Raw genomic sequence first — 27,609 nt, forward strand, 5'->3', positions numbered from 1 at the left:
CTCTCTGTCAAATAAATAAATAAAATCTTTAAAAAATTAAAAAAAATACTTATAAAATCTTAAAAGAAATTGGAAAAGGAGGAAGATGAAAAGTCTTTAAAAGCAAATTCATGGTGCCTGGATGGCTCAGTCAATTAAGCGTCTGTCTTTGGCTCAGGTCATGATCCCAGAGTCCAGGGATCCAGTACCTGCTCCCTGTTCAGCAGGGAGCCTGCTTCTCTCCCTTCCCCTGGCTCATGCTCTCTCTTTCTCTCTCAAATAAATAAATAAATTTTTAAAAAAACAAACAAATTCAGCTGGCATGTAAATTAAATGAAGGAATGAATCCATATATTGTTGGACATGATTACTTTCAGACAAAATACGCCTTGAGTGAACTGTCAGATGTGGGGGACTTTGAGGAACTATGAAAACAGCCTGTCTGTCCTGCATCCTGTTGTCTCAGAATTTCTCTGGCTGAAGCTGTGCTGGCAGTCTGTCCTTCCCTGGGCCAGGTAGCCGAGGAAAGTGTTCCAGGATTTTAACTGATGCCCAGTGCAGCAGAGGGTTCAACCATAGTTTCAACATTTTTTTAAGTAGTGAATAATTTTCTTCATTTCAAGGAGTTCAAAGTTTTAAAATTCCAACCGAAACACATGTAATGAAAGTTTTTTGGTAGAAGAAATTTTGTGTTAGCTGCAAATATTTTAGGAGAGTTTTTTTTTGTTTTGTTTTTTGGCAAATATGCTACACATTGATAAAATTATGACATCTTGAGCATTAATAGAGGAACTCGTGGAAAAGGCAGTTGTCAGCTCTGGTCTCAGCCCAGATCTTGGTGGATTACTGGATATTTGTTGCATGGTGTAAATTAATTTGAGATGGTGTAGGGTCTAAACTTTGGAAGTTAAGGATGAGGAAGACAGGATTTAAATGTTAACCAACAGAATGATTTATTTTTATGGGTGTCAGTGGAGGAAGAGGCATTGAATAAAGTATGGACTTCAGATCAAAATAATGTATCAGTATTACCTCTCAAAGTCTGTTCTGAAGAGAGCTGTTAATCCTTACCCTGATGGTGAAATGTTCCTATAGTTTAGTTAATGCAGAGGATCAAATCTCTCGTATCAGAAACCACAGTGCTCATTAACCTTTTAAACACTTTAAGATGCCCCACAGTGAAGAAAATTGCTTACCTTTGTTTAACAATTAAAAAGCCAATTAAACAAAAAATTGTTTGCTTAGGGAAAGCCTTTTTTCTTCATGTACTTATTAGCATTCCTAGATCCATTTCCACCTAATAGTTTCAGAAGTGCTAGAAGAAAGAATAGAGATATTGAAAGTTTTGTGAAATTTTACCTAAGATCCTGTTGAGGAGATCCAGAATCAAACTTAAGCATTATAGCCAGATTTCCCAAGAATCCACGTGTGAATTAGTTTCCTGCTGCAGTTTGAACGTATTATCTCATTCAAAGACCTTTCAAGATGGGTTTTCCTGGAGAAAATTCTCTTTCTCAGGGAAGTCCAAAAAATGAGTCCATTTATATGAAAGTTCAGAATAAGAACTTGGGGTAGTGATGACTCATAAATCTCTAAACTCAGACCCAGGTCTTGACCTTGGTTATTTAAAATATTTTTTGTACTGAATGACCTGGTCTGGTTTCCCTTATGAAACACTGCATGCTACTTCCCTATGACGCAGAGGATCCCCACTCTGGCTTGTGTCCACCCTTTGCTTATTTCTTGTTAGTACGGCATTCCTTCCTCAAGCTCTCTTCTGTGGACCCTTGAGCCTGTCTTGCTTGCAGAAGGTGTAAAAGAGTAGTTCCCTCTAAGACAACAGCGTTTTCTCCTTTAGGTAGGTGAGAAAGTGGGCAACACTTTGTCCCAAACTTGCTTTCCTTCCTACTGACTCAAACTCTTTGGATGTGTGGCTTCAGGTGAGGTGGGAACAGTCTGCTTGAATCTAGACGTCCTTCCTCGACACGATCATTCTCATAAGAAGCCTTACTTCTTTTTTTTTTTTAAATATTTTATTTATTTATTTGACAGAGAGGGAGAGAGAGATCACACATAGGCAGAGAGGCAGGCAGAGAGAGGGGGAAGCAGGCTCCCTGCCAAGCAGAGAGCCTGATATGGGCACGTCCCAGAACCCTGAGATCATGACCCGAGTTGAAGGCAGAGGCTTAACCCACTGAGCCACCCAGGCACCCCAAGAAGCCTCACTTCCTACAGTGGTCAGTTTTATGTCATTGTTCAGGAATAAAAATGTTACTTCACTGAGATGAGGATCTACATGAATATATAAGAAACGAATAATTTGACTACCTTGTGGGGTGTCAACATAGCAGAGGAAGAGTCACTATAATTCAGTCTGCCTGATTTCCCAAGAAAGGGTAAAATGTGGTAGAGGTTTTTTTGGTTTTTTGTTTTTGTTTTTGTTTTTTAAAGATTTATTTATTTATTTGACAGATAGAAATGACAAGGAGGCAGAGAGGCAGGCAGAGAAAGAGGAGGAAACAGGCTCCCCGCTGAGCAGAGAGCCCGATTCGGGGCTTGATCCCAGGACCCTGGGATCATGACCCAAGCCAAAGGCAGAGACTTTAACCCACTGAGCCATCCAGGTGCCCCGTTAGAGGTGTTTTTAAAACAGGGAAGCCAGTAACATTTTTTAACACCTGAAGACATGTTTCAAAGCTATATTTGCAAGTATTTTTTTTTCTTGTTCACAGATAAATAAGCTGGATTATTCATTTGAACTGCATGCAGATAGTAAGATGGTTGTCAGAAATCAGTTTGACAATCTAAAAACCAAGAAATACTGAGGTATAAGAGAATGTTTAGTGACTTTATTTAGCTTCACCTAGCTTTGGAGTGAGACAAAACTCGAATTGCAACAACATTTTCAGACAACCTTACTCTAACAATATAGCACCATCTTACTTTTGAAGGGAATTATTTAGCCTGTTTCATGGAACATGGGAAACAAAATTATCTTGGTCTTGATACTAATCCTAAAACAATAGTAGCAAACGATGGCCCTTACAATGTGCCATGCACTGTTCTAAATTTTGTTTCACACTGTGAGTCAGGGTACTGATAGCTTCCCCATTTAAAAAATAATATTTAATTTAATTTTATATTTTAGAACAGTTTTAGATTGATTAGAAGAGAGAGTTCCCATATGCCTCACACCCAGGGATCCCTATTATTCCCTATTAGTAACATCTTATATTATTATGGTACATTTGTTATAATAATAAACCCATATGGATATGCTATTATTATCTAAAGTCCATATTTTATTCATATTTCCTCAGGTTTTACTTAATCTCCTCTTTCTGCTCAAGAATCCCACACAGGAAACCACATTACACCTGTTGTTATATTTCCTTAGGCTCCTCTTGAGTTCTTCCCATCATACAAAAGAAAAAAAATGTGGCACAGAGAGAGGTTAAATAACTTGCCCGTGGTCTCCTAGTTACTAAGTGGAAAAGTTGGCCTCAAATCCAGGCACTCTGATTCCAGGCATGGGATTAACCTTCATACTGGATTTTATTACCCTCATGGGATTATTTCAACTTGAAATTACTGAAGTTATGCGTCTGGTCAGGCAGCAGAGGGATGAGAATACCTGACACAGGTCTTAACTAGTTAATGATTGGCCACGGTCGCATGGGCAGTTTTCAACAGTAGAGCAATAGTTCCCTGATTCTCAGAGCCTCGAGCACATCCTAGAGGAAACCAGGAAGCTGGAAACAACAGAAATTTATTCCCTCGAGGTTCAAGAAGCTAGAAGTCTGAAATCAACATGTTGACAGGGTTGATTTTTTTTCTGGTTGCTGTGAGGGAGAGTCTGTTCCATACTTCTCTCCTAGTTTGTGGTGGCTGACATCAGTCCTTGACCTTCCTTGAGTTAGCGACCCATGGCACCAACACCTCATCTGCCTGCAGCTTTCTCCTCTGTCTTCTCCTCTGTCTGGATCAACCCCTCTTCTTATCAGGACTTTTGTCATTGATTTAGGACCCACCCAAATAGTCCAGGATGATCTCATCCCACAATCCTTAATTTCTCTGTAAAAACTTTTTTCCAAATAAGATCACATTCACAGACAGGTTCTAGGTAGACAAATCTTCTGGTGCAGCCACGATTTAACCCACTACAGGGGCTAGTAAGCACACAGGCTTGTTGTGAGCATTACAGAATTACACAAGTTACCTGATACATGGTAGGCATACTTGAAAAATAATAGCTATTTTTATTATTCTTTTGTCTAACGTGAGGGCCCCCAATACAAAAGTGTTAAATGTCTCAACTGAAATAAATAAATGTCTCAACTGAAATAAATTCATTCATCTGTGCCAAGTTTACAACTATTATTAACCTTAACAATTGCTTTACATTATGTTTGTCTTAATTTCCAACACTTTGTCCTGACAGGAGCTTCACAAGGCTGTGTGAATTCGGCCTTCTTTCTTTTCTGGGGGTAGAGGTGGGGAGCACCCTCAATCAACACTTTCCACTAATGACTCTTGTCAGAAACACAGAAAGACTTTAGGCTTACAAATAATCTCCTCATCAAGAGAATTATGAGCCAGAATCTTGAAGAATGAATTTCCTGTCCATTCCCCTTGCTGATAGACATGCAGCAGGAAAAGAAAAAAGAAAAAAGAAAAAAGAAAAAAAAAACAAACAACCAAAAAACAGCTGGGCAGCCTCAGCTGTTTCTCTGCCCTTTGGTTACCCTCTGTGGTCACTGGATGTGGCAGCCCCATTTTCTGATCTGGATCTTTATCTTAGGGATGGAGTTAAGACTCACTGCTGAGTTTTCAACACCCGGCCCACTTCACCCCTGCTGTTCTGCATTGCTTTTCTACCCCCTCCCCGAACTGTCTCCTGCGGTCACTTCCTGGCAGCCATAGCCCTCTGAGCTGGCTTCAGTGAAATTCCTTCTGCATTTGTCACAGAGCCACAGTCTCAGAACATTAGGGCAGAAAGGACTTTCAAAAGCCAAGTGCCATCTCCTCTATTATCTCTCCAACTCTGTCTTCCTACAATCAATCAATATATCTGTGATGAACATCTGCTCTGGGTGAGACATGATGCTAGGGGCTGGTTACAGTGGTGAGCAAGCTCAGTGGACCCCTTCCCAGGGTGGCAGTGGGGTCACCTCCATGCTGCCTGAGTAGAGGTCTGTAAAATCCCTGGCAGCTTGTGTTTACTTAGAAACAATCCTTTAACATAGGTGTTCTTAACCTGAGGTCTTCACACTAACAGAACTTAAGGGGGAGGGTCTGTGACCTTGAAATGGAAAAAAATTTTCACTATTCCCAGATTATAATGAGACATTTCTCTCCTATAAATGTAGACAACAAACCACTGTCCTATTAGTAGTATCCATTAACTCTCACCAGGAGAAATCACACATATTTTCCATATCACTTTATATTTGTAGCAGATATCACAAGATGATGTAAAAAATGGTCATTGTGTCAAAATCCTCAGACCTGCTTCTGGACCTTATTATTAAAGGGTTAAAAAAGAGGGACATGGGTTACTATAACATAAATTTGTTTCTCAGTATTTTGATAACCACGTTTCAATCTAATTGGCTTTTTTTCTAATCGTATATATTTTAGCCTAGGAATTTTAAAACATTTTTTTCTGCAAAGGGATCATAGGCTTCATTAGACTGCCAAAGGGGTCCATGCCACACAAAAAAAGTTTAGAACCCCTAAGTAAGGAACGGCGCTCGTCATGCAGGCTGAAGACTCTTTTTCTAGACCTTCCAAAATCCAAAATTCTCTTCATTTTTTTATCCCTGAAATGAGATTAAAACATCAGATACACAGATGTAAGCCACATCATTATTCCTGGGTCATTCAATTAAATGTACAAGTTGGCCCTGTGGAAGGTAAAATGAGCATGACTTGGAGTTTCCAAACTAAGGTCTAGTAGTTGGGAGTTATGTTTTGACACCACTGATGTTCTTTAGGCCAATACTTCCAGATGTCTCTGAATCCCAAAGTTAAGGAAAACTCTAAGTTTTGAGAAGGGCCAAAAGGGAATCCCAACAATGATTCTGGAGTTGAAAATAAGAAGTTCTCAGGGCACCTGTGTGGTTCAGTTGGTTAGGCCTCTGCCTTCGGCTTGGGTCATGATCTCAGTGTCCTGGGATCAAGGCCCGCATCGGGCTCTCTGCTCAGCGGAGAACCTGCTTCCCCCACCACTCTGCCTGCCTCTCTGCCTACTTGTGATTTCTCTCTCTGTGTGTCAAATAAACAAATAAAATCTTTAAAAGAAAATAAGAAGTTCTTAAAGGAAATATTACTCCAATGATTAATGTGTTGAGGTATGCATATGTAATAAATCCAATTTTTATTCAATCTATACTTTTTTTTTTAAACTCTCATTGTAGGTATGAAATCATTAAATTCCCTGTAGTGATTCACATTTGAATTTCCATATGCTGGTTGATGAATTAACATTTTATTTTGCTTTATTTTATTTTATTTTATTTTATTTTAGAGAGAGTGTGTGAGCCAGAGAATGGAACATAGGGAGAAAGAATCTCAAGTAGATGTCATGCTGAGCTTGGAGCCCAGTGCTGGGCTTGATCTTACCACCCTGAGATCATGAAACCTGAGTCAGTTGCTTAACCAACTGAGCCACCTAAGGCGCCTCATGATGAATTAAAATTTTAAATTGAAACTATTGTACATTGCTTTGTCTGGGTGGTCCATATTTCCATTTGGGGAATAGTGCCATCTTTGTTTATTAAAGTTCAGGCAAATTGAGTATCTTGTTAAGTTAAATAAATTTGGTTCATTTTATTTTTTTCAAATAATTGTATAGAAAAAAGTTGCTGATAATATTTATAAAAAGGAGAAATATTATAAGCTTTGAAGCAAGTAAGTTGAAAACAACACAATTTTAGCCCCATATGGATGCTCACTGAACTGTGAATTTACTAATGAAAGAAGAGAGCAAAATGAAAACAAAACAAACAAAAAAAACTCATTGCAAGAATTACTATTGAAGACCATGTAGCATGAAGATGGAATTGGGAGGTATAAAGTTTTTTAACTCTCTAGGAATAGACTCTACCTGCCCCCATCTCAAGGAAGTATTCCATTAGCTTTTGTACCCTCAACTTCCATTCATGTTTTCATGGAAACAAAACTGTATTGGATGAGCAACTTAAAAAAAATCTATATTTTACTTATCTAACTTCCTCCCTCCTCCACAAACAACAGCAATAATTCTTAAGTCAACGATGTGATTTCTATCACCCTTTAAAACCTGCCCACCCCCATGTCAGTCTTCTCTGTTAAAAAGTAGATGGTTAAAGAGATCTTTAATCCACTCTAAGTGGTCTTTAAGTGGTCTTTTCTTTCTCAGTCCCTTTTCCATCACTCACATATTACACACTGGATTAAACACCACTTTTAACCAACTGAGCCACCCAGGTGCCTAAACACCACTTTTAAAAGTCAACCATCTTTGGAGATTTTCCATAACGTATAGAATAAAACCCCAAAATCTTGACCCAGCCTTCAAAGCCTTCCATAACTTTGCCCCAGTCTATTGCTATAATATATACTATGTGACTCTCCTATGAAAACTATAGTTTCTGAAAAACAAGTCTTTCCCAATTTCCCAAAGACCCATTTTACCAGTTTCTGCCAACACCCCTATCCTTGCTGGAAATGCCTGCACCCACCCACCATGTTGGCTTAGATTGTACGTATTCTGTGCATCCTTAATTGTCACACTCAAGTCCAATCTCTTTCCTGATACCTTGGCCCAATATCAGTCCTCCACAAATTTCTGTAGTCCTGAATATATTACTCTTTTAGGATTTATTAAGAACTATGTTAAAGTGGAGACATTTATTTTTTAAGTAAATTGTATTTTAATCTCTTTTAAGTAAGAACTAGCACCATTTCTGTAGGTATTCAAAAAACACGGTTTTGTCATTTACTGGTGATTTGGGCCCATATCTTGGCTTACCTAACACTTAGTCTTCTCATTGGTAAAATAAGAATAATTGCTACCCTGCAATGTTGTTGTTAGAATTAGAGACAGTATTTGTCAAGGGTCTTGCATAACAGATAATATAATGAGGCATCCCCACCCTAAAAAAGATTATCATCTAGTTGAAGAAATAGATATAAATTAAAAGAGACAAACTGGTGTAGGGGAAGAATAGTAACAAGGTACTAGGAGATTTAATTTCCCTCCCCATTTAGTCTCTCAGCAAATTAGTGACATTTCTGTTCATTCTTTTCCTAAGTCTTAATTTCCTCATGCCTAAATTCAGCAGAGGTGCTATATGTGGAGTAGAAAATCCCCAATGTCTTTTCCCACAGCAATTTACAATGATTCCAGAAGGAGAAAATAAAAACAGAACATAGAGCTGTAATTCTGAATTTTGAGCAGGATAAAGAGAGTGAAGAGTAGTTATTCAAGAGCATTGTGTTTGAAGATGAGATTTGAGACAACTCTTAAAGAAATTGGAGGATATAAACTTGTTGGAAAAGAAAGAGTAGGGCAAGGATGGAAAGCAGGAGCAAGATTAATACCACAAGCAAAATCTTGGAGTAGTCGTGTAGAAAAGCATCAGACCCCAGGCTGGATCTATTTTTGGGGCTGTGATGCAGTTGGACATTAAAGGGAAGACCAGTTGATGGAAGCCTTGAACACCAGGCTGCAGAATATAGATGTGAACTGCATGGCAATAGGGAGCTGCTGCAGGTTCTGAGCAAGGGAATGACAAGAGGATAATAGCATTTAGGAAATAATAAAATGGCAGCCACTTCACTCTTGATATTAAATGGAAACACTAGAAGCAGGGAGACCCCAAAGGATCTGTGGAAACACTTCTATTGGGGCCAGATTATATTAAGATGAGTCATCCCCTGAGATTTAAAAATCCAGGTGTGAGGTGATAGGATCCTTGGCGAAGATGGTATAGTCGATTGTTTTATTGATCAAAATACTAATTTTATACATTCATGACCACTGATGTCAATCTTGGCCCCATGACTTGCAGTGGCCTCAATTTAATGAATATCATATATCTATTTCTACTGAGCTCAGAAGAAGCCATGTGGCCTTTGGCCAATGAAATCTGAGTAGAAGTGATAGATGCTACTTCTAAGCAGAAGCTTTAAGAGCCACTGGGAGGTTCCACTATCTTTTCATGTCCTTCAACCATGAACTAGTAGTATTCCTCAGAGGAGCTGCTTCATAAGCCTAGATCCTGGATTGAAAAGGGAGTAGAGTAGAGCTCCCATTGTCCCAAAGCCTACGTACGATGTGTGTAAGAAATAAACAATGTGTGAGAAATAAACCCACTGAGATTCGGGATTGGTTGTATTTGTTACTGCAGCTTATTTTAGCCTTAGTTGACTGATACAGCCAATAACTGTAAAAGAAGACACTATTGAAGAGAACAAAGAGGGAGAAGGGAGTTGCTAATTTAATGAAGAAGAGGAGAGCTGCACTTCATGAGCTGAGGGCATTAGGATGTTACCTCAGCTGTGATGAGTCACTTATTAAAGTTTTAGGGGTGGGTGAGAAGCAAAGGGATATTATTCCTCTTCCTGACATTCTGAATTAGAGCTGATGTCAGGACATCCAAAGTGAGACTCCTTAGGTCTAGCCAGACTTCCTTGCCATTCCTCGTTCTTCTATTCTGACCTTTGTGTTGGGAGGGCAGTGCTAGATCCAAAGGAAGGTAGCATTTCTGGGGCTCCCAAACCAGATCATTGAGTGTGCTAATGTTAGTCATAGGAATTTAGTTTTTACCCTACAGGCATTGGGAGTCTAAGGATGGGAAGGCAGTCAGTAGGAATGACCACTGGGCTTGGAGTGGAGCGATTTAGGTGTTTGGAGGTGGGAGAAAAGAATTAGTGAATTTGGGAAAGAGGTGAAGGGGGTGTGATGTCATGCAGGGCCATGGGAATGAAGAGGGATGGACATTTTAGAGGTCAGTTCACATGACTAATTTATCAACTTCCTATATCTGATATGTTCTTCCTTTATATTACACCTATAATCAGTGATCCTTCTAAAAAGGAATCCAGAAATTAGTCTCTGGTCTCACAATCAACCCACCACAGACCCTGCCTTATCTTCCATCTAATTGCCAAGCCCATTTGTCTATCATAATAATGATGATGAGGAGGAAGATGAGGATAAGGATATTTAGCACGTATTGTGTGCCTGGCCCTGGGCTAAACATTATATATGGTTTTGTTTGTTTGTTTAATCCCAACTATGGATGGGCCATTTGTTAAGTTAATGTCTCAGAGCTCCAGACCCGGCCATCTCTACCCGGTTTGTTGCTGAAGCTGGGAGTCTACAAACCCCATTTCTGCTTTGGCAGTGCCTCTTGTCAGGCTCTGCCAACGGGCCAATAGAGGGAAACTGCAAGGCTGGGGGTGGGAGAGGGACATGCTGCTTCTTGTCTGCTTCCTGTTCCAGTGTCTCCCCAGTGACGCCTCCACACCCTGGCAGTGGAGCTCATTCCAGTAACATAGTCAAATCCAGTTTGCTCTTTTTGCGATGTGCAGAACCAGCCTCCTCACCCCCATCCAGAGACCCCCACTGTCAGCCCAGCGGTGCTCCCGCTCAGGGATCTGAGTCTCAGCCCTGTGGGAGTTCTCCTTTGGTCCTTAAGTGTCTAAGTTTTAATAATCCCAGTTCTTCCTTTTTTTCTCCACCCCCCCAAGGGTGGTAGCCACTTCCCACATTTGCTACCTCAGTGACCTCTTCGATGTATCTTTCCACACTTTCAGTTTCCTTACTGACAGCTCTGTTTGTACCCAGTCAACAATTCTTTATGCTTAGTTCTTTGTCTTCAGATAACTGGTGTCATTTCTGTCTCCTGCTGGGGCCCTGACCGGTAGAGTGAAGTCGATTCTGTTCTTTCCTTTTCCTGAATAAGGTAACTGGTGCTTAGGATTAAGAGAGATTAGGAAACTTGCCCGAAGTCATGCTGGTAACAACTGGCATCAAGTCAGGAGTCAGAGCCCCTTCTAACTTGCTGGCTCTTCAGCAGAACCTGGAGGACAAGGAATGCCAGGCTTAGCACCGGTCCTCCCCCCACCTGCCCCTCTGCCTCACGGGCCTCCCCTCTGTGCCACCTGGTGCAGGGCCAGAGGACCAGGCTGATACCTGGACGGTGATGGGGGTGGTCTGGGGGCCAGGAGGGACCCTTCTGCCCTCCAGTGTCCTTGTTCTGATTTTGTAGATGAAGAGAGAGAGAGGCTGGGAGGATTATTTGCAAACAACCAAGAACTGTGGGCAGGGCCTGATGGCTCACTGTGGCTCCGGATGTTGACGAGCATGACAAATTGAATGGGTCGAAGTTTACGACTGCCCACAGTGTGCCAGGCACTGGAAGGAAGGTGTTAACCTGGGTAAACACAATCCTCATGGTGGACATTGTAGATCTGCCTATTCTTTATGACAATTTTCTGGGAGATGGCAACAGTGTCTTGAGGGAGGGGTGCCATCTTCTATCATGAATAAAGACACCGTGTGGGCATGCTTAAGTCTACTTGGACACCCCCTTTCCTCATGCACGTACCCCGCTATGGATTTCTGTTTGCATCTCTGGTGTCTACACTGTCATAGAAATGCACCAGAGCTTTGGTCTTTCCTTTTAGAGGGGGAAATGCTGGAGGAGTGAACAAAGACAGGAAGGTGGAGGGACTGTGTGTCCTTTATTCTTCATCCAGTTTTGAGGACTCTGAACTCTGGTCACAGGGCAGATGGCCAAAGCAGATAAAACTGCTCAATAAATTAAGCGGTGAGTGAGGGGAGGTGTGGTCAGTGATCTGCCTCAGGGCCCAAGGACAAGAGGCTGGGAGAGGGGCCCTTCTTCTTTCTGCATGGCACCCAGTTCTCTTCTGGCTCCTGTGAACCGTAGGCCTTGGGAGCAGGCATTGGCTGCCACCTTGGCGGAAACTCCAACTGGCTGAGGATGGGTGCTGGCAGAGAGGCTCTCTGCAGCTTTGGGAGCAAGAGACATGGAGTGGCGAGCCCCTGGGATGACAGATGTTAACTGGAGGTTGAGACCACTGCTCCGTTCTTCGTATCTACAAACATCATGGACTTTGGAAACAACCACCAAGAAAAAGCTGGGAGACCTGTGGGGGAAGCCGAGAGCCTGCTGTTCTTCCCTCACCCCGTACTTAGGGAGCACTGGAGAAAATGCTGCTGGCTGTTGTATCCACGTGGCCAATGCAGTCCTCTCTATGGAGGTGGCATGGCGCTTCAGATGACCTTGAGGGAGGAGCCTGGCATAAGGATGGGGGCACTTACAGGGGAGGGAACCGATTCAAAGCGTTTGAGGAGAGGGGAGGTCAGGCTACTCTGTGTGCCAGAAACTACAAGTCATCCAGTGGGGCTGGGACCTAGGGTGCGGGGAAGGTGGTGGAGCTGAGAGCCAGCAGGCAGCCAGCCCCTGGAGGTCTCAGAGAGCACTTGGGTTCTCCTGTCAATGAGATGGGAGCCATTGGAGGGTCTTGAGCAGAAGAATTTTGTGGTTTGGTGTAGGCAGATGAGGCTCTTAAGTCAGAAGCCATTCGAGGTTTGCACACAGCAAGCTTTGATGGAGGTACTATTATTATCCCTGTTCTAAAACCAGGAAGCTTCTCTTAGAGAATCCAAGTCCCCTCTTGGCCAGCCAATGAGGACAGGAGCCGGAATTCAAGCCCAGGCAGAAAGAACCATGCTTTTTATGGCTGCTGCCTCTCCATTGCTGAAAAGCTCCTCATCTGTGAGAACCTTCTCCTTCTATCCTCGTAGTACCTCGTGGTACTCTCCACACCTGCCAAGAACTTCCTGACCTCCCAGGGATTTACTTCACTCTGCAATCATCCTTCCCACTCGCTGGAACGCCCACCTGTCGGGGCTTTCTAGGGGATGCTAATGCCTCTGGGTTAAGGATCTTATCTCAATTTATTGGGAGACCTCCAGGGATCCAGAGATCCAGTCCCATTAAGCTTGCACATTTATTTAATTAAAAACAAGTCCAAATGCTGAGGCTTGGGAAATTGCCAGGTAACACCAATCTATAAATCCCACTTCCTGCTGCTTCCAGGTGGACTGTGAATACCCTGAAAATTCAGATTCACTGGAAATGTTTTGACCATTCTGCTTCTGGCTCAACGGGTAGTGATAAATAAAAATGAAAAGTGGTGGGAGAAAAATGGGATTAAATTTATTTAAAGCTTAGCATGGCTCGGCTCAGGGAGAGTGGGTAAGGACTTCTGGCTTGTTCCGGTCGTGTCTGACTTGGTCCTTTCCTTCCTAAACCTGGATCCTCAGGGTCTGCATAACCGTCTCCTGCCTCTGTGATGACTCACCTTCAGCTCTCCAGGTGATTGGGCACGGATGAGTCACCATCATTTTGGGAGCAGCAGTTGATGGAAAGAACCTCAACTTTGCTTTCTAACTAGGGCAGTTCCATACTCCCCGCCCATAGCAAACACTAAGCCCTGACCAGAGCTGCCCAAGAGGCACTCGCCAGGCAAGGGAACAGGATATCTGAGATTGAGAGTTGTCTTGGGAACCTGGATAGCTGTAATATGTCATATAAAATTGAAGTCAGGATCTTGGGGCTGCCTGAATTCTCTAGAAGTGTAGGCTATCCCTTAAGGATAGACATGTTTCCTAAAGGATTCATTGCTTTCCTGGTCATAACAGCTGTAGTGATGCAAAGTAATGGTTATTTTATACCGAACCCGCCCCAAGATGCTGCTATCTGAAGGCCTTCTGAGGTCACCTGAAAATCCCTGGAAGATTCACTTGTGAAATCAGCTCAGAGATAGGCAGACTCTGAGCTGTTGGTGATCCTGCCTGGATTGCACATGGGACAATGTGATTAGATGGTCTACCTTGTGGCCCCAGGGAGACCGTCTAGGGAGGGGTAAATGAGACATGGCTGTGAGCTCCTTACTCTGCTCCAGCAGACACCTGCTACGTTGTGAACATGACTATCTTCTTTAGGCACAACAACCAGCTTTCTCGCAACCCCACACTGATCTAGGGCTTTCTTTTATGGCCATTCCAAACTCCCCGGGCTGCTCAATGGTGACAAGGCCCATTGTTTTTAAGTCTCCATCCTGAACATTGATGAACTTTATTCTAGTTGCTTCGCATGGCATTCACAGTGCTCACCATTGTGGCTGTAGACTGTAATGGTTTCTGTCATTCTGTTAACATTGCACACGCCCCACAGACCGTATGTTCACACGTACTCACAGAGCTTTCCAACGAACAGAATGAAACCAACCATGGGAATCTTTTCTATAGTGGGGACAACTAGACCACCACACAGGTAGAATTGTTTTGTTAAAATCTTGCTTTACCTTGAATTCAGCTCTATAAAGCAGAATCGTTTTATTTTTTTCCTGGGAATGTTAATGGGAAAGGAACTGATTTTCTCCATGTCATTTGGAATGTGCCTCCTCTATGCTGCCTTCCAGGGTTTCACTTCTGGAGGTGAGCTGCCAAGTCAGAAAGAACATTCATTTCTTGCTGCAAGTCCATTCTTTCATGCAACAGATATTAAGTGCCTACTGTGTGCAAGATCTCAGGGAGGCTTTTGAGGATGGAAGAATGCATAGGTTATACTGAGCTAAATTTCTTGCTGGTGATTTGGAAGACAGTTACATGTGTTTTATATTTGGCTCCTAAATAGAGAACTTTAGAAACCCAATCTGAATTGAACCCTTTTGCTACAGTTCTGGGGCACCTTTCTGTTGGACTGACAGTGTCCTTCCAGGGAAGGAAACTATTTTCCATATTTTGTAAACTTACGCAGCATGTAACCCCTTAGGCAGAAGCCATTACAATTAGCTCCTGTTAATTAATTATGCCTACTTAAGCATAGTGGCAGAGTGGCCAGTGGGCTGACAGCAACCCCTCCAGCAGCCCACAAAGGGCTGGGTGCCACAGTAGAGCCACTGTTCTGCCAATTGTTGCCTTTGGCTTCCCCTTGGCATTTGTACTTAATTAGCTCCCGAATGAGTAGGTCTGAACCTGTTTACTGAGCCTCCTTGGCAAGTATGTAATCAAATGTCCCCAGGCCTCACCAGCCTGTAGGGGCCTATTAGACAATATTTTCACCCACATTTTGCTGGCTGATGGCTCCACATGCTAGCCCTCCATGCATCCTCTCTCAAAGTCTCTCTCCTTATTGGGATAAGTCCGCAGGATGTATTAAGTATACTCAAACAAAGTTTGCCACTCATGGGGGTACATGGTTTGATGGTTATTTGAAACTATACTCTACTGGTGCCCTGAGCGCAAACATGTCTGCACAGGGCCCAAGTCTCTGACTCAGCCCCGCCTGGCACAAGGTGCTGAGCTGCTGGCCAGGCCTCTGTGCGCTTTTGGGTACTGAAGCCATGCAGAGCTTTACAGTGGCCTAGAGTTGCATTCAGTGCCTTGGGACTTTGGCGCTGCTCAGAGGGAAGTGGTAGAGTGTCCTTGTGTTCTAGCACCCCAGAGCTGCCCCCTGGCCCTTGGCCCAAGGGCAGAGCTCCTCTGAGCTCTGTGCTCCTGGCCATTGCTGCTCATGCTGCGAGCACACTGCATTCATTCCTTGCAAGAGAAAGGAAAACACCCTCCACACTGGGCCATGTTTTATACCTTGAGTCCCAAAGCTGTTCTGCTTGTGCTCAAAGATCCCAAATTCTTTCCTGTAAATAGCACCTCAGCTTCTGGCTCTTGTCTTGCCTTCTGAGGGTTCAAGCCCTGCTGGGCCCCCTCATTTCGCCCTCAGCGTCCCTCCCCATTCATTAAACTCTTCCTTGCACCATCAGCTGAGAAACAAGATGATGCAGATCAACCAGACAAATAAATGCTTGGAAACTATTGGTGGGTCCTGGTCTCACATGTCTGATTTCTGCTTGGGCTTAGCTGGCTCTGCTACAAGGAAAGGACTGAGTCCCTAACATGCGTATTCCTTTTTCTGGCATTAGACAGAAAGCAACGTACAGCTTCTTGGCAGCAAGTGTCTTTGATTCTTTTCCCTTAATTTCCTCAGAGTTTCCCACAAGGATCATATGTGATAATGTGGTGAAGCTTATACATAAATTAAAACTGGCCATGTCATTGTAATACAACGTTAAAACCTTACATACTGTAGATGCTCCGCAGATACCATTACTGAATGGCTACTGGCCATGACATTTATTATTTGTCTAGTCATCCACTCAAAATCTACTTAAAAGCACCTACTCTTTGGAAGGCTTTGTCCTAGACATTGGAGATACAGGGTGAGTGAAAAAGTGATAGCCTAGTGGGGAAAGAGAAATGTTAAAGAAATTAAATAAAAGTAATAAATAAGAAAATATCAGACTGTGATAAGTGCTCTGCAGAGAGTTGCTTGAGGGTGATATGGTAGGGTGTCAAGGAGGCTCCTTTGGAGACGGATACCAAGGAAGGCTTCCCTGATGAGGTGACTACAAGTTGAGATTAGCACAAAGAAGACACCACCCATGTGAAGATCAGAGGGAAGAGGGTTCCAGGCAGAGAGACAGCACAGTCAAGGATGCAAGGCATGCTCTGGGAGTCTTGATGATGGGAAGAATACAAGATGTCCAGGGAAGGGGAGGGTGCTGCCATAAGAGGTCAGTCAGTCACCATGAGAGACCCAGGAGGTAGAGAGCTTGCCGAGGCAGGAGAGACATTTGGTTTTTGTTTTAAGAAGAATGGGAAGCAATTAGAGTTTGAAACAGGGGAGCCACATAATCTGATTTATGTTCTAAAAAGAGAATATAGGCTTCTGTGGGAGGAATGAACTTTAGAGGAGCAAAAAGTAGCAGGGTGATCAGACAGGAGTCTGATGTGGTAGGACAGATGGGAGAGGATGGTGACCAGGTGACTATGGTCAGACCCCGGACCACAGATAGATTCAGGATCTTTGGGACCAGAGCTGACAGGACTTACTGATTGGCTGTGGAGACTGAGGAAAAGATGGGACTCCAGAAGGATTTCTTAAATGGCAAGGGAGGGAACCAAGCCCCTCACCAGCTTGGGATGTGGGTGGCCTCAGCTAGGGTGGTTGTCAAAGTAGAGTGTTGCTTATTCCAGGTTAAAGAGGGGAAAGGGGCATGAACACTTCCCTCTCCCTCTCTTCCTTCCTCCTTCACTCCCACCACGCCCCTCCCTGTATGTACGGGTATAGGAGAAACATGGAGAAAATCTGCTAGAGGAATCAATTGGTTCCAGATTGTTTTTAAAAAACAGCTTTTGGAAGCAAACCATAACCAATTCCACAGGCTAGAGAGTCAGATAACTTAAAAATAGCCCAAGGCATGTCGAGTGCATTGAAGTAGCCAATAGTTCTGTTTACCAGATAAAATATCCATGGCAGCAAGAGGGAGAGTTCAGGAGCTGGGCTGGGCATGGGGACTTGTGATAATAGTCTTCACGTTGGAATGTAATTTGTTTAACTTAAAGGTAAACCGGAGTGCCTACTCTTGTGAAGACTGCCAGTCCAGTCTGTCCTTTAAGGACCTGAAAACCTAGACCTGGAAGGACATTCTGCTTTGCCAACATTCACTCTGTCCCAGTGTTTGCTGATTTCACAAATACATCTCTATGAAAATATGAAAATCCCCACTAAAGGGTAAATGTATGAAATAAGGACCCTGAGGGAGCTCAAGGAAATTCCAGATCTCTGAATTTTATCATTGCTCTTTCTTTTAAATTAAAGACAATAACTGCTTCTTTCAGGTACTAACTGACAAATAAAAATGCTGATGTCACTCAAGCTGAGGACATAATAATCTTTCCCAGAAATGGGAGTATCCAGGACTAGATAGTCATGGGGACTTTTTTCCCCCAATGTCTGAGACTTTCTCCTAATTCTGTCTTAGTCACACATAGTTACTCATTACCTGGAAGGGCTTTAAGAATTTATCCACAGCCACCGTACATTTCATGCTGCTTTGTTATACCAGGAAAAATGCAGACGACTGAGTCATTGCTTTCAATTAGTTTTTCATTTTCACCTGGAGCAAAGTTTTTCTATATCCATACCGGTTTTATTGCTTTCCATGTTGTGCTGATCACATACTTTGTGAGATAATTCAGTCTTTTGCTTGAGGATATTAATAATATGTATTGTAAGTAAGAAGTAGCATTATCAAAGTCCTCTTAAACAGATGTAAAAATGGAAATACGGCAAGATTTAGTAACTCACATTGAAGGTCTACAGAGATGGGGCAGAGAGGAAAGGAGAATGAGACAATAAAAACCCTTGAAATTATGGCAGAGCTTTGTTACCTCTGGAATAACTACTCTCATATGGTTTTCAAATCTAAAACTTATTTAATTCAACAGAAATTACACACCTATTATAGACCCAGCCTCATTGTACAGAATAAGTACATGCAATTAGTAAATAAAATGTGTTAAGTACTGCTAAAGTGTAATTTGGGCCCCTGTCTTCCAGAAACCTTCACCTAATTGGCTGAAAATATACACAGGAACTAAGTTCATATTCAAATTCCATGACAAAACATGGTAGAGTGTGAGATGGGCTAAGATAAGAGGAGCGGATGGTGTTTGGAAGACATAGAAAAGATGCAGCGTAGACTTGTCAGGATCCTGACCTCGGCTAAATGATCCTTGAAAGACAAACATGACTTGGATGGGAGAGAGTAGGACAAGGCACTCCAAGCAGTGGGAACAGGGTGTACAAAGGTAGTGCCCTGGGAGGGATTAGTGTGTGCATGCAGGAGGAGGGACCCACGTGGGAAGGTGGTTTGGCCAAGACACATTGAAAATAATGGATACTAACAATTCATGTCATTTGCTGTGGTGGAAACAACATCTCTCTGGTGGCAACAATGCCTCAGTTCACACAGAGTTTGTGTACAGTTGTGGAGGAACTTGGTGACAAATCATTTCTCTTACCTATATTTGCATAAGTCAGGCTGGAACTGGGAAAATCCATGATAAAGCATCTCATTAAAGAAGTGGTAACACAATTCCTAGGAAACAGGATGACTTGGGAAGGACTCATACTGAAGTTATTTAAGGAAAGAAGGGGCAGAATCACCCAATGGTAACAAATTCACCTCCCAACCCTATGCATTCATTTCCATCCATTGAAGAAGTTCAACCTCAAAGGGACTCATTCTACATTTTGTAGAATTAAAAAGTAATCTCAATAATCAGAAGATTCCTTTGGCTCAGAAGGTTCAATGGACTTAAAACTAGAATGATAACTTTAGAGACTGTCCAATTCCAAAATTCTCAGGACCATTCATGTGCCACACATGTGATCCTGGGTATAATTATAAGGCTCCAGTTTTTTCATCTTTAAAATACTTATCAGAGTGTCTTAAAAAGTGAAGTGTCTCCCTTGCTCGCTCTGGCTCTGTAAGCAGAATAATACCATAGATATAATCTAACCTGTTTTCAAAACCATAGTTGGCTCTGTCACTCACTACCTATGTGAATTTGCACAAGATATTTAATTTCTAAAAGCCTCAGTTTCTTCCTTTTAAAATCTGCATAATAATACCACAGGATAGAAATATTAAAAAGATGAAGACAACACGTGCAAAGTTTCTAGCACAGAGGCTAGCATTCAAAAAAACACAGCTATTGTTCTTTTTGTTAAACCTGCATAGTTATAGCTTGTAAAACATTTTCATAAATTTTACAGAAAATTTTTAAGGTAAATACAATTATTACTAGCTTTAGAGATGAGAAAACTGAGCCTAAAATATATGAAGTCCGCAGGACCATGGAATAGTAGGAGATGCGTTTCGATACCGTTTCAGTGGTATTTACCTTCTGCTCTAGTTATCTTTTTTTAGTGAGACATACAAACGAAAAGAAAACAAATTGTACTTGTATTTCATATAATGCATAATGAGCCCTCAATCCATGTGGTTCCCTTTTGAATGCTACGTAGCTAGCAAGAGCTCTAGGCAACACTGGTAAGTTGGTTCTCCAGCTCTGTGCTGTCGTCTATGGGAACCACAACCACGTGAGGCTGTTAAGTACTTGAAATGTGGCTAGCATGAATGATGAAGAGCTACGTGTATAAAATACACACTGGACTTGAGAGACTTTGTGTGGAAAATATATAAAATATCTCATTAATAACCTTTAAATTGATCACACGATGCAATGAAGATATTTGGGGTATGTTTGCCTAAGAATTTCACCTCTTTTTACTTCTTTTTAATGTAGAAATTTTTCAGGTGTGTAACTGGCTCTTATTTATGACTTGCATGATATTTCTGTTCTGCAGAACTTCTCTACCTAATCTTCTACCCTTCCACTGGTATTTCCCAGCTTCTCAGCCCTCCTTCCTCCTCACTAGGGCCCTGAGATCCTCCTCTCTGGAGAACAATCATCTGCTCATTGACTTCATGCGAGGGTGTTAAGGATTTCTCTCTCTATCTCTCCGCAGAAAATTTACTTTCAGAAAAGGTCCTGAAAGTGGAAAATAATGCATCTGGGATCAGGAGATATATATTAGGGTGAGGGTCATAATTTCAAGTGCCTAAAGGGGTCAGAAGGATAGCATAAAGGAGACCAGGCGTAGGTATCAATAGAGAGTGGTGGGGACTGTGGCAAACAGAAGCTCACATGCCTGATCCATAGGGAACAGCCTCACCCAGCTCTAGCTAATTTTTGCCATATTTGGATTTGAGCCCGATGCAGCCAGATCTTTGATTTTTCAAGAGCAACCAGAAATCTACTTTCTTAATGCAATGTCTTCTGATTTCTAGGGATTTTTAATGACATAAAAATTTTTAACTATTATTATAAAGAGGCTATAAAAATCTGCCTTAGGGCTTTATTTGGCCCACTAGGCCTCATTTTCTACCTCTTTATTTACCTATAGATAAGGCCCACCTGGTGAGATGTGTGGCAAACTGGACAGGTAGTGCTTATAACATTGACTTTGTCTCTTGACATTTGTACAGCCAAAGAATCCTCTCCCTTTATAGATGAGATACTGAGGTCAAGAGAGGACAAGTGGCCCATAGTCACACTGTCACTCACGCAGTATAAGAATGTCAGGTTCCTGATTCTCTATCCACTGATACTTTAAAACAACAGACATTGTCTTCTCTCTGCCCCCCCAAAGTTTGCTTCTGAGAAAGAATCCTGATGAGCTGAAATAACTCTACCAGGTGTGTAAGTAACTCTTAGAGCAGAAGGGACTGTGCCCATACTAGTCTCTGTTGGCCAGGGGAATAGCACCAATGGTTAATAACTTTCATGAATTTCCCTCACACATTATATTCTACCAGGATACACACTAATCATTTACCCAGAGTGAACTGAACTCTCCAAACAACCCAGGTAGAGAAAAATAATCACAGCGCTGAACACTCCTGCTATTTATGAGCAAGTATACATTCTAGACACCTGAGTCAGGCCCCACAGGGAGAGAAGTTCTCTATTCTGCAGTTGACATGGAAAGATTTCCATCAGGGTCATACTTGAAATGCATGGGCCCTCTTCCCAATTTTAAAGTGTGAATGACCTAACTTGACCAGTAGGAAAAATGCAGATAGGAACTTAGCATTCACTCAACCCAGCATTTGTTCTTTTTGGCCTCTCCTTTTACAAATATATTTTATAGCACTTAAGACTTAAGCTGCCTGCTTATGTTATTGATAATGGTTCAAAACAAATAGCAGATTCTGAATAATTTCAACTCTTGCTTAAAACCTGGGACTTTCCTGGCTGAAGTAAGAGGACCAAGCTTTTCCACATTATCCAGATTATGTTAATATTGCAGAGTTAACTTTTTGGTAATTTATAACACCATGTCTTCTAGGATTTTCAAGTCTTTCTTTCAAGTCTTAAAAGCAATTTCATTTCTACTCTGTTTGTTCCTGTCAATGGAATGAAATTGGAAGAACAGATTTATTGTCCACCTTTTAGAGGTGAGGAAACAGTCCTAAGGGACTGACTCCATGACTCAGCAGGTAATGACAGGACCAGGTATCTCCTGGTCCTCAAATACTTTTCTTTCTGTTATATCTGAAGCAATGAGGACCAAAGAATTCTCTAGCTCCCATTTGCAAGAAGAGTGAAACTCTATCACAACATGGTATATTAATACCTTGCCTTAGATATTCTGTGGGCAAAAAGGAGATATAAACCTTCATATTCATATTGATCCTATTTCCTAACCTAAGTCACAAAGATAATTTATAACATTAATTTAAAAAACAAATAAGCAAGAACAAGCAAACGAATAATTCTAAGAGTATTGAATTTGTCACAATTCAAATATCCCTGAATGACATGGAAACATTTTCCCTTTCTTTCTCTCTTTTTAAAAGATTTTACTTATTTATTTATTTGTCAGAGAGAGAGAGAGCAGGGGTCAGCAGGCAGAGGGAGAAGCAGACTCCCTGCTGAGCAGGGTGCCCGATGTGGGACTTGATCCCAATCCCCTGGGATCATGACCTGAGCTCAAGGCAGACACTCAACTGACCCAGCCACCCAGGTGTCCCGCATTTTCCTTTTCTTTATGGATATCTAGATGAGGAACCACATCCTTCTAAAAAGGTGGTCTTGACAGGCTCTCATGGTTCCTCTCTCCTTCCAGTCCCCCCTCTTCATTTTTCCCTTCCTTCTCCTAATGTCCTCCATGCTATTTCTTATGTTCCACAAATAAGTGAAACCATATGATAGTTGACTTTCTTTGCTTGACTTATTTCACTCAGCATAATCTCCTCTAGTCCCATCCCTGTTGATGTAAACTGGGTATTCATCCTTTCTTTGCCTGGTCCTAGGCCCGCACTTCCCAAAGTGTGTCCTGGTGACACTGGTCTGGGAGGAACTATAGGATAGAGAGACCTCCACCTGAAGTATGTCAGCATGTGAAATGATCTATGACGTCCTGCAGGAAAAGTACCTGTTTAACATCATTAAGTCAAAGAATCACATATTTCTTTAACTACAGATCTTTTTTTTTTTTTTTTTTTTTTTCACAAAGCACCTATGAATACCTGGTAAACTTAGAAATCTAAAGCGCATAATTGCGGAGTGTTATCCTGGATGACACAGGTGTGGGAGAATATTTGTGAGGAAGGAATAAACTGTAGATGGCGTTGCAACTCATGCACATACAGAAATGGAATAACAATCAGTAGCATAACATAGTATAATAACAGTCAACTTACGTCTTCACTTCTTGCATACCTGGCACTGCTCTGGAATAATCCTCACAAAAGATCCTCTGAGGAAAGCACCACTGCCATCAGTCCCATTTTAAAGGTGGGGAAATAAAGACACAGAGAAGATAAGAGACACACTGAATCCACACAGCTGGTAAGTGGCAGATGAGAGCTTCAAGCCCAGGGCCTGTTTCCAGGCGCTTTGCTTGAAGCCACCCCACTCTAGTGAGACGTGCCACATGGGTCTCTCTGCAACGTGGGTTTATACGGAACTCTTCTAAGAGCGGGAAAGCAGTACTCATTCTGTACCCACTATGCATCAAGCATGTTATGTACCTTTACCTCGTTTAAAGTTCTCAGTAACCTTATGAAGCAGGAATTATGATTGATATCTCCAATCACCCAGTTAGTGGGCGATTCACCTCCCCACAGCCTTTGCATCCACAGTCATGCTCAAAAATGGCACCAGGGCCCAATGTACTCTCCCAACCACTTAAGTCTTCATTATGGCGGGGCGCCTGGGTGGCTCAGCTGCCTTCAGCTCCAGTCATGATCTCAGGGCCCTGGGATGGAGCCCTGGGTCGGGCTCCCTGCTCAGCGGGGAGTGTCATTCTCCCTCTCCCTGCCCCTCCTCACCCCCGACTTGTGCTCTCTTTCTCTCTCTCTCAAATAAATAAATAAATAAAATCTTAAAAAAAAAAAAAAAGTCTTCCTGTTGGCTATTCCTTTTACAGCAATTCCTTCCAGAAGCCTGGGGACGGCTGAAGGAAAAGACCTCTCCTGGGAATGGGTGGTAAGCTTAGAAAACAGCCTTGAATATTTGGAGAAAAGGCAACAGCATCTGCCAAGGGCACACATACATCCAAGTAGCTTTTCTTTCCTTCTACTAACAAGGCTGTCAGGCCATAAATAAAAGAATAAAAGGGTCTGTCTGCCAGTACAAGTGAGAAATGTGGATAATCAAAGACTCAGTGAGAAAGAGGAGAGGGCTTGATGGCGGGTACACCTGCCCCCTGGGAAAGGGGCCCACTTAACACTGAATCAGGTCTCTCTCAAAGTAGTAGGCATCCTCCTCCACCCCAGATCACATGAACAGACACTGTAATGGAGGGCAGGACAAGGATGAAGTGAGCACCATTTTTCTCTCTCCAAAGGGTAATGATGGCAAAGTCCAGACGAATCAAGTCAAGCCTACGAGGAAGGTTTCTGCTGGTTTGTGTCCTCAGAGCCAAGGCTGCTGAGGGACCATGGAACCCAAGTAGCCAGTGCAAAAAATCATTTGTCAGGAGCATGACTTGCCCGGGCCTTTGCTGCCTTCAGACAAGTCCCTGAAGAGGGAGTGGAACAGGGACGCCTGGGCTGCCCATCACAGCTCTGGGCTTCACTATTGGCTGATGAAACTTTATCAAAATTAGTTGGCTATTTTTCAGCCAAGGAAGTGTTAGGTTTACTGAAATTCTTGGGTAAATAACTAACCAGGAAGATACTTGCGGTTCTCTTCGCAAGAGGAGACACTTGCGAGCGAGATTAAGATGATTGTGAACCTGGAAGATTCTACCACATGTTGTTGCCAGTGGGTAGCTCTGCGGTCCTTCGCTCTGGAGCCCCACAACTCCCGAGTGAGCCCCCAGGGAGGACCCTGGGGGATTCAGTCTCATTTAGGGAGAGATCTGAAGCTGTGGATGCTTCTTAGCTAAACTGAGCAAGTCCCAACCACAGCTTCCTGAAGTGTGGGAAACGAGCATGGCCTGGCACTGGAGCTCCAGAGAGGAAGCCCAGATACTTCCGGGTCCACCACACACGGTTGTGCCTTGCCAGACCCCAGGTGGAAATCTTTAAATCCTAGTCACTGTAGATTCCTATACTGATTAAGACCATCTCATGAGAGATGGCAGTCCAAGGTTTTAAGGAAAGTTTTTTCTTATTCATAAAAGACTTTTCTGTGGGCTCACCCAGTACTGCCTGAACCCTGAGCTGCTGACAGGGGCAGAGATGCGTCGTTTGAGCCTTGACTTCTCTTCTTGCTACTTTGTCCTCGAGTAAGGAGGAGAGTCATGGTCATGCTCTTACTCAGGGAGTAAGGGCTAAAAGGGGCTACACCTGGTTAGGAAAGGATCTGGCTTATACGAAAGTTAACAATCCTCCCACAGGCTTCTCTTTGAATCTTTTGGTTTGTTCCCTTTCACACTGCTTTCTCTTACATTTTTTTTCACCCGAAACTTAGAGAAATCCAGATAGCATATTCCTTTAAAACCCAGTTTAAAAGGTGCCACTTTTCAATCTGCAGAGTGAAGGCTCTTCCTGCTCATGTCCCGAAGCCCTGTTTCTGGGCCGGCGTTTTCAAGGTGCAGTGACAGAACTCAAAGCCAGGCTTTTGTTGAAGCTTCTGGGCAGGGGAGAAATCCCCAGGGGTCCTGACAAGGAAGTGAGGCCATGGTGAGGTCATCCCATCACAGCAGGCGGGGGAGTTCTGGAGAGTCAGTACCTTGAGGGGAAGAAAGTTTTTTCATCCTTAAGGTTGACTGTATCCAGAAAAATCTCTTTTTCTCCCCACTGAGCTTTCGTCTTCTTTTTTCTTTTTCTCCTTCTTTCCTTCTTTCATTTTCTTTCTTTCTTTCCTCTCCCTCTCTCTTTCTCTTTTCTCTCTTGGCACGGTGAAACTGGCTGCCCTGAATGCCTGGGCAAAGTGTTTTATTCCTTCTTGTCTCTGTCCCTGCCCCAGACCATGGCAGCTGCAGGTGACTCACCGTCTGAGTCTAGTTCCTGCAGATTCTAGGCTGGGTTTGTTTCTTTAGGAGACCTCCAGCACCGCCCTGGACTTGCCTTAAATAAAAGCTCTCTTTGAGATCTGGGACTCTTTCGATCATTATTTCTGGCACTTAGCATAACGCCGGGCACTTTGAGGGGCTCAAAAAAATATTTATGGAGTGAACTGAAGAAATGAATGAATGAATGAATGAAAGACTGGTGTGTTTTACACAGATCCATGTATGTGATGTGTATCCGTTGGGGTTCTCCAGAGAAACAGAACCAATAAGAGATTTTAGATATGGATATAGACATATAGGTATTTATTTTAAGGAATTAGGCTTGTATGCTTGTGGGGGCTGGCAAACCCCAAATCCACAGGGCAAGCCAGCATCCCAGAAACTCAGGAGGCAGGAGCTGATACTGCAGTCTTGACTTAGAATTTCTCCGGTTTTGCCCATAGCACCTTCAGTGACTTGATAAGGCCCGCCCACATTATTAAAGGTAATCTCCTTTATTTAAAGTCAGCTGATTGTAGATGATAATCTTACGTCCAAAATATCTTCACAGCAACACCTAGATTAATGTTTGATTGAATAACTGGGTGCTAACCAAGCCTAACCAAATGACACGGAAATCTAACCGTCATATCTTGTGTAAAGTTATGTCAAGTTACATGGAAACAATTACCACCACCGCCACAGAAAACCCACCACCAAACAAATACCACGTAACAAAACCCCAGTAAAACTGAGTTCAAAACCGATTCCCCATGGCTGGCTAGGTGCTAGCAGCTCCCAAATGCTTAAAACACATGCCGTCATGGAGACGACTTTCCAGGAGGAGAGATCATCACAAATGAGTTTAACACATGCCATCATCGAGATGTAGATAAACTTGTTTCCTGCTGTTTAGAATTGGTAACCTCGAGGTGGTCAGAATGACGTGGTAACCCGAGAGAAAGTCTGATGTCTGCCAAGCTAATATGACAACCTTAGCTGCCCTGCAGAGAGAGTTTCAAATACCTCAAATAAATGGGCTGTGAAATGGCCACAGGTCCTTAATGCCAGCAAAAGTCAAAACACCCAGGGCAATCTGGGTATTTGAGGAAAGGCCTGCCAGGCAGCCACCTCATTCTGCTGCCCGCAGCTTCTCCTAAATCCTGACCAGACCCCTACAGGCCTCAGCCCTGCTCAGCTTTAGAGCTGAAGTCCTCTGAATATGTTCCCCCAAAAATTGATGCCTGGGAAGGCAGGTTAGAGATGTGACTCTGTCTGCTGCCTCATCCATGGTACATGAGGCCCCTGGGCTAGCTTCAGCAACATTTCTATTTCTGGAAGAGCAGCATTGCATTCTGTTTCCCTCCCCTTGGCATATGAGCAGATGAAAGGCACCTGTTTACTTCAATAGTGCTGATGGCTTTTCTAGTGTGCATCTTTTCTTTTTCCAACAATATCCATTGTCAAATTAAAGACTGGGCTCAGTATCTTTAGCTGCCAATGCATGGCTAACACCAAGACAGGGTTGTCTGATGTACCTCTCGTGTCCGGTGTAGAAAGATTCAGATCGCACAATGAAGTGGCCAGAGCTTTCTTATGGCCAGTCCATGTGGTCAAGGCCAATGGTAAGACTCTTGAGCTGAGTTTGCCCTGGTGTTAAATCTTGTGGAAACATAGAAGCAGGACA

General features: G+C 42.8%; 1 protein-coding gene across 8 annotated transcripts in view; it reads right to left on the minus strand.

The window, feature by feature from the left end:
- Positions 1–27,609, minus strand: part of ITGB6 (integrin subunit beta 6) — a 144,411-nt gene that overhangs the window by 103,557 nt on the left and 13,245 nt on the right. The window contains exon 2 of one of the 8 annotated variants that reach the window (XM_047721879.1): positions 1,176–1,294. The exons of 6 other annotated variants lie outside the window; for them this stretch is intronic. The gene's annotated coding sequence lies outside the window, so the exon portion shown is untranslated. Of the gene's footprint in view, positions 1–1,175; positions 1,295–23,200; positions 23,253–27,609 lie in introns of all 8 variants that reach the window. One more of the 8 variants, XM_047721880.1, reaches the window with a different exon arrangement.

The sequence above is a fragment of the Lutra lutra genome, chromosome 3 (assembly GCF_902655055.1).
Source record: "Lutra lutra chromosome 3, mLutLut1.2, whole genome shotgun sequence".
In the NCBI taxonomy this organism is placed as follows: Eukaryota; Metazoa; Chordata; class Mammalia; order Carnivora; family Mustelidae; genus Lutra; species Lutra lutra.